Raw genomic sequence first — 9,305 nt, 5'->3', positions numbered from 1 at the left:
AATCACAACATGCCAGGCCTCCCTGTCCATCACCAACTCCCAGAGTTCACTCAGACTCACATCCATTGAGTTGGTGATGCCATCCAGCCATCTCATCCTCTGTCGTCCCCTTCTCCTCCTGCCCCCAGTCCCTCCCAGCATCAGAGTCTTTTCCAATGAGTCAACTCTTCGCATGAAGTGGCCAAAGTACTGGAGTTTCAGCTTCAGCATCAATCCTTCCAATGAATATTCAGGACTGATCTCCTTGCAGTCCAAGGGACTCTCAAGAGTCTTCTCCAACACCATAGTTCAAAGCATCAATTCTTTGGCACTCAGCTTTCTTCACAGTCCAACTCTCACATCCATACATGACCACTGGAAAAACCACAGCCTTGACTAGACGGCCCTTTGTTGGCAAAGTAACGTCTCTGCTTTTGAATATGCTGTCTAGGTTGGTCATAACTTTCCTTCCAAGCAGTGAGCGTCTTTTAATTTCATGGCTGCAGTCACCATCTGAAGAGAGAGTACACAACCCCAAATCAAGTGGAGATCATCCTCCAAATTAAATGGCCTGTGCTTTTCAAAAATGTCCAGATTATTCAGGTAAGAGTTTGGGATTAACATACACACACTGTTATATACAAAATAGTTAACCCACAAGGACCCTGTACAGCCTAGGGAACACTACTCAACACCCTGTAGTAACCTACAAGGGAAATTACTCTGAAAAAGAATACATATGTACATGCATAACTGAAACACTTTGCTGTACATCTGAAACTAACACAGCATTGTTGACCAAGTATATTTCAATCTAAAAAAGCGAGGTTATGAAGAGCAAGGGAAAACTAAAGAGGCTGGCGCAATACATGGGATGTAAGATTGCCTTCCAGACGTTTTTCTTTATAAACGTTAGTGTGACCATTGGCAAAGCTGTACTGCATTAACGCCCTGCTTTTGATAATTGTGCTACGGTTGTATAAAATGATGCCTTTATTTTACAAAATAATTGTTGTAGTATTAGATCCCTGTCCCAAGTTGCTTAGTTGTGTCTGACTCTGTGTGACCCCATGGACTGGAGCCCACCAGGCTCCTCTGTCCGTGAGATTCCGCAGGCAAGAATACCGGAGTGGGCTGCTGTTTCCTCCTCCAGGGGGCCTTCCCGACCCAGGGGTCAAACCCGAGTCTCTCGTGTCTCCTGCTTTGCTGGTGGGTTCTTTACTGCTAGTGCCATCCGGGAAGCCCGTTTATGGGTGCCAAAGTAGTATTCAAAAACTTACTATCAGATGGTTCAGAAAAAGTGCTGGTGACAAGAGAAAGAATGAGGAGCCGCGACGGTGGAATTCGACAGTTTTGAAATCTGAATGAAGAGGAACAGGCACTGTTTGTATTAATTGGTCGACTTTATTTTGTCTGAAATTTTTTTCAAATAAAATATAAGTGAAATGCAAAAAATTGGTAGCAGATTAAAATATGCTGAGATTTGTCATATTCATGATTTTGAAAAATGAGAGAAATGTGGCAATATCAGAGGGAGCCCCGTCTCTGTTATTGAAGGGGGTGTGACCTCTGGGTGGAGATGCCCCACCCCGTGACCTGCCAGTTCCGTTCTAACAACTGTTGGAGAGCCCCCAGATGCAAACAGACCCAGGTGCGGTACCTGTCCTGTCGCAGAGAACTGGTCACGACCAACCACGCAGAAGGGCGCCTCGACCTTGTTACAGCCGCATCAGGGACAAGCATGTGTGCAGGTCAAGTGGAGGATTCCGAGTTCGTGAACCAAGATGCCATGTTCTCCAGAACAGCACCGAACAGCTCCTGAACGGTCTACACGTTAGGAAGCACGGGGTTTAGAGCCAGCAGGCTGCTATATGGCCTATGAATGCACGCTGCCTATTGTGAAACTATGACATGGAGGTCAGGAACGGTGTTAATTTCAGCGTAGCTGTTATTTCTGAGGATGGAAGGTGAGTAAGCAGGCAGCTTCAAAATTGCAGATAATATTTCATTTTATGATAAATGACTTGAACTTAGTATGACAGAATGTTAAGATCTATTTATGTGGGTGATGAAGATGTATGTGTGTTGAGTTAATCTCTGTTTTTTTTTCTTTTTTTTCAGTGTCTTTGGAGTGATTGGAGAAGGAAACGGCAACCCATTCCAGTACTCTTGCCTAGAAAATCCCATGGACGGAGGAGCCTATTGTCCATGGAGTCGCAAAGAGTTGGACGTGACTGAGCGGCTTCACTCACTTGGAGTGATTCTTCATGAAACAAAGCAACCCAGAGGAGGGTGCACTTTGGCTCTGCCCCTCTCCCACCTGGTCGGGGTCCCAAGCCCATTCCCAGGCACCCTCTGCCCTGAGTTGGGATCAGTGGGTGGGGAGCAGGGACAAGGATGAGGGTGGGTGACCGAGGGGCCTCTGGGAAACAGGACTCTCAGTGCTGGCCCAGAAGAGTCCTGGGAAGTGTGGACGAGCTGGTCATCTCCGGCAGAGGTGGGGACCGTTCCCACTCCCTTCCCCAGAGTCCAGCCCCACCAGGCAGCTCCCCACGTGTGGGTCTTGCTCTTTCTACTTCCCTCCTTCTTCATCAGACTGGAGAGCAAAGCTGTCCACTGTGACCAACTCAGGTCCCCCACCCCGGAAGCCCCCACGCCCTGCCTGCTCCATCACCCCCAGGTTCCCAGCTTGGAGGTGACACCTCCTCCCAGCCTGCTCCTAGGACCTGGGCTCTTCTCTTCGCAGGCCTCCCCAGCTGCTCATTCCACCTTGCTAGGCACCCCATGGTGCCTCCAGGTTGCAGGGTTTGTCTGCCCACCAGAGGGACTTCCACAGGCTGCTGGGAACGGAAGAAGGCATCTCGTCTCCCGGCCAGGCTGTCAGTCTCCCCCCATGGTGGGTGGGGCCCCCCTCACCCTGGCCCCCACCTCTGTGCCCTTAGATAGGGTCTCCCCTGCGAGCACACCCCTAAAGGGCAGTGCCCACCCTTCCCCAAGGAGCAGAGGCGAAGCAGGGCTCAGGGTCCAGGAGCCTCTGGATGGGAGGTGATCCATCAGATGCGGTTTTCTTCCCGACTTTGAGATTCCGGATCAACTCTGAGGAGCAGGGATTTCTGGGCGCCGCAGCTCCCCAGAGTTTGGGGTGAAGGCTTTGTTACCTGCTGTCAAGAGCCACGGTCTTTCACAGGACACACGCTGACCCGGTGCTTCGGCTGCTCCGCTGCAAAGAACAGCTATGCCAGCTTGGGCAATTTTATGAGAACTTCTCACTGAGGTGCAGTAAATATTTCTATTCTGAGCCTCTCATTTGTCTGAGAGCAACTTATGTTCATTTATGACCCAGGGAGCTCATATTTCAACTTTATCAGGTTTAATAGGCTGTAAACTAAGAACACCAAATCTAATGCAACATAAAATTGTAGAAACGCACCAAACAGGTGTGTAATTGGCATCCGAATGGCTCTGAACTGTCGACTTTTGTACGGAACAACATATTTTGGTTGTTTCTAGGTGGGGTTAGCCACAGGTAATACAGTTGGCTTTGCTCAGAAGGCATCTACTTAATTGTGTCATTTCTTTAATTAGGAGAGGCAGCTAGAAACCCATTTTCACATAATGAAATACAGGAGGTTCAAAGTAAATTTTATTAAAACACGTGGCGATTTCTTAAGCTTAGCCTGAGAAAGGCCTGTAGGAAATAAAGAAGAATGCGATTTGATACTGGAATTGTAAAAGCAGTTTTAGGATATAAATTCTGTTTTTTGAAGTCATGATTTTGAGAGACATGCTATTGATAATCTCCTTATATAAGTATATGCATAAACATGCAATTACCTGCTATTACAATCCTATTAAAATGTGCCAGGCTTTCCATTTAGCAGACACTCAATCTTAATAGAATTGGAAACTTAGAGAACAGCTCATAAATTCACTCCTGGGAGGAGCAGAAACTTTGTTGACTCACATGGCTGTGCCCAGAGCCACGTGGGAGCCCACAGCCCGTACCCCCTCCTGGAGGCAGAACTTCCTCGCCCGCCCCCCGCCCCGCTCATCTGGGCTCCCGCCTCCCCCTCCCCAGTCCCCTCTGGGGGACACTCCCTGGAATGTTCGGGCTTGTTCCTGTTTCCTGTCTCCTTCTCCTGCCTGCTCTCACTGAACCCTGGAGAGCTGCGGCGGTCACTGTGTCCCTGCCCAGCTCACACTCTGGACCGGAGAAGCTCCTGGCCTCCCACACTGTCTCTTCTCCCAGAGCCGCGGCTCCTTTCAAGCCATTGCCGCCCGCTCACACCTGTCACTCTGCCCCATCACATCCACGTGTTCACACCTCGGTGCCTTCCTCCCGTGTCCACCAATCCCAGGAACCTCAGCGTGAACGCAGTCGACCACTGCATACCTTGGCCTCTTGTTTCTGGAAACTTCCATTTCCCATGATGCATCTTTCCACCATAGTAGTCAGGGTTCTCTGAAAAAACAAGCAAACAAACAAACAAACCCAGAACCTATAGGGTGTGTGTCTGTATGTGTGCATGTGTGCTAAGTCACTTCAGTTGTGTCCGACTCTGTGAGACCCCATGGACTGTAGCCGCCAGGCTCCTCTGATGGGATTCTCCAGGCAAGAATGCTGGAGTGGGTTGTCAAACCCTCCTCCAGGGGAGCTTCCCAACCCAGGGATCATAGTGAACTAGTGGGCAATCCTGATACACACATGGAGGGTCCCTTTACAGCCACGAGGCTACAAAACTACAGTCAACTCGGCAAGGTTGTAAGAAAAAACAAAACAGAACCAGAGAGTGAGGATTAAAAGACCTTGGTTTTCTCTCTAACTCTTCGTTCTCTAAAGGAAAGCACGCCGTGTGTGCAGCTCAGCCGTGTCCGACTCTGCGACCCCACGGACTGCAGCCGCCAGGCTCCTCTGTCCATGGGGTTTCCCAGGCAGGCACACTGGAGCGGGCTGCCGTTTCCTTCTCCAGGCAGCTTCCTGAACCAGGGATCTAACTGGCATCTCTTGCATCTCTTGCATTGGCAGGTGGGTGGGTTCTGTTCCACTGGTGCCGCCTGGGAAGCCCTGAAGGAAAGCGTAGGCAACGCCGTTGCTGTGAGACACAGACGATCTCAAGGCTGAAAAATTAAGCCAAGTGAAGAGGCACATTTTGTTTTGGTAAATGAAGATTAACTGTTGGTGTTGTCTGAGCTTAGGTTCTTGAAAACCAAACCCTGAGACAAAGGTCTGTGACATGAGCCTGTAAGATGTGGGGATTCGGGGAAAGGAGATGGGGTGGGAAAGGCCTGTATATGCTGTATGTTAGGGATCTCCAGGGAGACCTCCAGAAGGGTGTCTGCTTATCCATCTGTCCATCCGTCTCTCTCTCTCTGCCTATCATCCACCTATAATGCATCTATCATCTCTCTCTCTCTCTCTCTATCAATATCCATGTCTCTGTCCTCCCATCAGTCTGTCTTTCTGTCTATCTACCTGTTTATCTATCTAAAAAGATTTATTGTAAGAAATTGAGATTTGTTATGGAGACTGCAAGCCTCACCATCAGCTCTCTGCAAGCTGAGACCCCAGAGAGCTGGTGGCATCGCTCCGAGACAAGGAAGCCGATGTGTGAGTCTCAGTCTGAGGGGGAGACCGATGTCCCAGCTCACATGGGCTGAGAGTGTGAACTCCCGCTTGCTTCCTTCAAAATTAAATAAGGAAATGCATGTGAAGCACTTGGAATCTTAAAAGTGTACTATTAGAATATGATAAGGATGGCAGCCATGAAATTAAAAGACGCTCACTCCTTGGAAGGAAAGTTATGACCAACCTAGATAGCATATTCAAAAGCAGAGACATTGCTTTGCCAACAAAGGTCCGTCTAGTCAGGGCTATGGTTTTTCCAGTAGTTGTGTATGGATGTGAGAGTTGGACTGTGAAGAATGCTGAGTGCCGAAGAATTGATGCTTTTGAACTGTGGTGTTGGAGAAGACTCTTGAGAGTCCCTTGGACTGCAAGGAGATCCAACCAGTCCTTTCTAAAGGAGATCAACCCTGAGTGTTCTTTGGAAGGAATGATGCTAAAGCTGAAACTCCAGTACTTTGGCCACCTCATGCGAAGAGTTGACTCATTGGAAAAGACCCTGATGCTGGGAGGGATTGGGGGCAGGAGTAGAAGGGGACGACAGAGGATGAGATGGCTGGATGGCATCACTGACTTGATGGACGCGAGTCTGAGTGAACTCTGGGAGTTGGTGATGGACAGGGAGGCCTGGCGTGCTGCAATTCATGGGGTTGAAAAGAGTTAGACAAGACTGAGCGACTGAACTGAGCTGGACTGGACTGGACTGAATGATGGCAGCTGTTATTATTCGATTTTCTGAACCTTTAATCACGTGATGAGAAACTACTCCTTCAAGTCTCACTGGATTAAAATAAATGATTATAGAGTCCACAGAAAGGCAGTTAAAATAAAAAAGCCAATCACGCTTTCAGACAATGAAATACCAAAAGGAAACAGCACAAAAGTTGATAAAACTATGATTTTCAAAGTTGAGGCTTGAATGCTGTTAAATAATTAAACAAATCCAGTATTTTGGGGGATTTAAAAACACATTTTATTATAGGAAAAGGAAAGAAGACAAAATTGGAGATGGGGCAGGTGTGATGGCAGAGTCTAAGAAGGTTTTTCTTGTTTAGGGAGCGTGAGTGTTATGCAGAGAGAAATGGTATTAAATTTAAAAAGTGTGGAGCTTTTGTGAAGATCATTTCCCCCTAAAGTCTAATAAAAAACCAGAGAACTTGAAAAATTAACTATTGATAAAATTGATTGTAAAAATTTATTGTATAATCACTCTAAAAATGTGCCAGGTTGTAAACAAGGAAATTATTTTAAAATCTCAGGGAGCTTATTATTCACATTGTATGATCTGTCCCAAGTTCAGACAGAGACAGAAAACTCACCCATTTATTAAGAGAGGTGTGCACTTATGAAATAAATTTTAAAAAAAAGTAAACAGATCAGAGTGGATGTCAAATCCTAAATTAACAAGCAAAGCAGAGCAAAGCAACCCATAACTGTGTGTTAAAAGACTATCTCATCAAAACTTAAAACATTTTATCCTATAGTACAAATTTGCATTTAAATTAGAAAACTTAAAAAAAAATAGCATCTCAATGGTATAAACAAACAGTTTTATGTAAGAAAGTGAATAATTGCTAAAAAGGTCCTTGATAAAATCAGACTCCAAAGGTCCTGGTATATACTTCCTCACCATGCTAAAAATCATATTGATCTAATCACCTCACATCTCAGCAGTGACATACGGCAGGGCTTTCCACCCAAAACAGGAAAGGAAGATTATGTTGTTCTTGGTGGTCTGGGAATTCTAACCAGTGCAACAGGCTAAAGAGAACAGTGAGATATTTAAGAGTTGGAAAGGAAAATGAAATTAAAAAACGCTTACTCCTTGGAAGAAAAGCTATGACAAGCCTAGACAATGTATTAAAAAGGAGAGGCGTCACTTTGCTAACAAAAGTCCATCTCGTCAAAGCTATGGTTTTTCCGGTACTCATGTATGGATCTGAGAGTTGGACTATAAAGAAAGCTGAGTGCTGAAGAATTGATGCTTTTGAACTATAGTGTTGGAGAAGACTCTTAGAGTCCTTGGGACAGCAAAGAGATCAAAACAGTCAATCCTAAAGGAGATCAACCCTGAATATTCACTGGAAGGGCTGATGCTGAAGTTGAAGCTCTAATACTTTGGTGACCTCATGCGAAGAGCCGACTCTTTGGAAAAGACCCTGATGCTGGGAAAGACTGAAGGTAGGAGGAGAAGGGGCTACAGAGGATGAGATGGTTGGATAGAATCATTGACTCAATGGACATGAATTTGAGCAAGCTCCAGGGGCAGGACAGAGGAGCCTGGCACACTGCAGTCCACGGGGTCATAAAGAGTTGAATATCGCTTAGCGATAAAACAACAACGCACGAAAATCTGATGTCAAGCTATTTGCAGATGATCTGATTTCTTCCACCCGCCCCCCCCAGGGGATTCACTTGAAAAATGTTTAGAAGATATTTAAATTATAATACTGGGGCATAATAAAGGTGTTTGAATTAATAACTTCCTTGCATCCCAGGCATTGCCAGTCAGAAATACAATGGAGAAAATCATACACTTGAGAACAGTGGAAAAATACGAGGTCCACAAGTATGAGAAAAGTATGGGTGCTGAAGTAAAGCTTTCGTCTCTTTACTTAACTATTCAAGTAAGACTGGACTAGATGGCCTGGGGGAGGTTTGCTGGGCTCTTAAGCTGGAAAACCGGGAAAAATGTGTAAGAATGACGTGTATATGCCATTCTGTGCCAAACCCAAGTTCCAGAGAGGTGAGAAAATAAAAACAATTAATCTAGGGTGTAATACATTAACGAGGCTGAGATATTTACTCAAAAGAATGGAGACGGCAAGAACTATGACGTCAACATATTTTGTGTGCCATTAATAAAATTAGCATAAATCATGCAAATTGTTTCACATACATACATATGATGTTGGGATGTGGCAAAATCTCTGGCACACAGTCAGATCTTGATATCACATGCATGCATGCCCGCTAAGTTGCTTCAGTTGTGCCCTATTCTGTGCGGGGCTATGGGCTGTAGCCCACCAGGCCCCTCTGTCCAAGGGGTTCTCCAGGCAAGAATGCTGGAGTGGGTTATGGTGCCTCCTCCAGGGGATCTTCCTGACCCAGGGACCGAATCTGTCTCTTAGGTCTCCTGCCCGGGCAAGCGGGTTCTTTACCACCAGGACCACCTGGGAAGCCCCTTTGATGTCATACTATACACTAAAATAGATTCCTAATTAAACTCTGCAGTTAAATGTGAAAATAGTTTAAACAAAATAAGAGATTATAGGTAAATATTGTACTTGTCTCCAAGTAGGGTGGTGTTTAAGACGAGGAGGAAGAAAAGTGTTCTTAAAATAAGAAATGATGGGAGAGTAGCAACAAAAACTACAACATATCCAGACTCTGCAATTTCCAGTGAAGACTCTAAGCCTGAGTCTTCTCATCTGTAGAGTGAGATCGCAATCGCACCCACTCTCCGTGCAAGATGGAACAATACCACTTGAACACAGACCAAGGTAAGTCATTGGTGTCTGCTATAAACTCTAAATCAATCACCTGAACAGCACAGCACATAGTGATAACCAATACGCAGGCTGGGAAGAAAAGATAAATAGGTAAGAAAGCGCCAAACATTCGACATCTGTTCCTAAGGAAAGGCCTCAGCAAACAAGGAACAGATCCGAAGCTCCTTCACCGGATAAAGGGTATCGACTGC

General features: G+C 46.0%; 1 long non-coding RNA gene across 1 annotated transcript; it reads right to left on the bottom strand.

Moving 5' to 3' along the window:
• Positions 1-784: 784 nt before the first annotated feature.
• Positions 785-5,899, bottom strand: LOC138427565 (uncharacterized). The gene is made up of 3 exons (XR_011252061.1): positions 4,373-5,899; positions 1,640-3,199; positions 785-1,339 (listed from the first exon to the last, which is right to left on the bottom strand). It is a non-coding gene; the product is annotated as an uncharacterized lncRNA (long non-coding RNA).
• Between the last annotated feature and the right edge of the window lie 3,406 nt (positions 5,900-9,305).

Source organism: Ovis canadensis, chromosome 22 (genome assembly GCF_042477335.2).
Source record: "Ovis canadensis isolate MfBH-ARS-UI-01 breed Bighorn chromosome 22, ARS-UI_OviCan_v2, whole genome shotgun sequence".
In the NCBI taxonomy this organism is placed as follows: domain Eukaryota; kingdom Metazoa; phylum Chordata; class Mammalia; order Artiodactyla; family Bovidae; genus Ovis; species Ovis canadensis.
The sequence above is the reverse complement of the archived record's forward strand: the minus strand, read 5'-3'. Positions and strand labels throughout refer to the sequence as shown.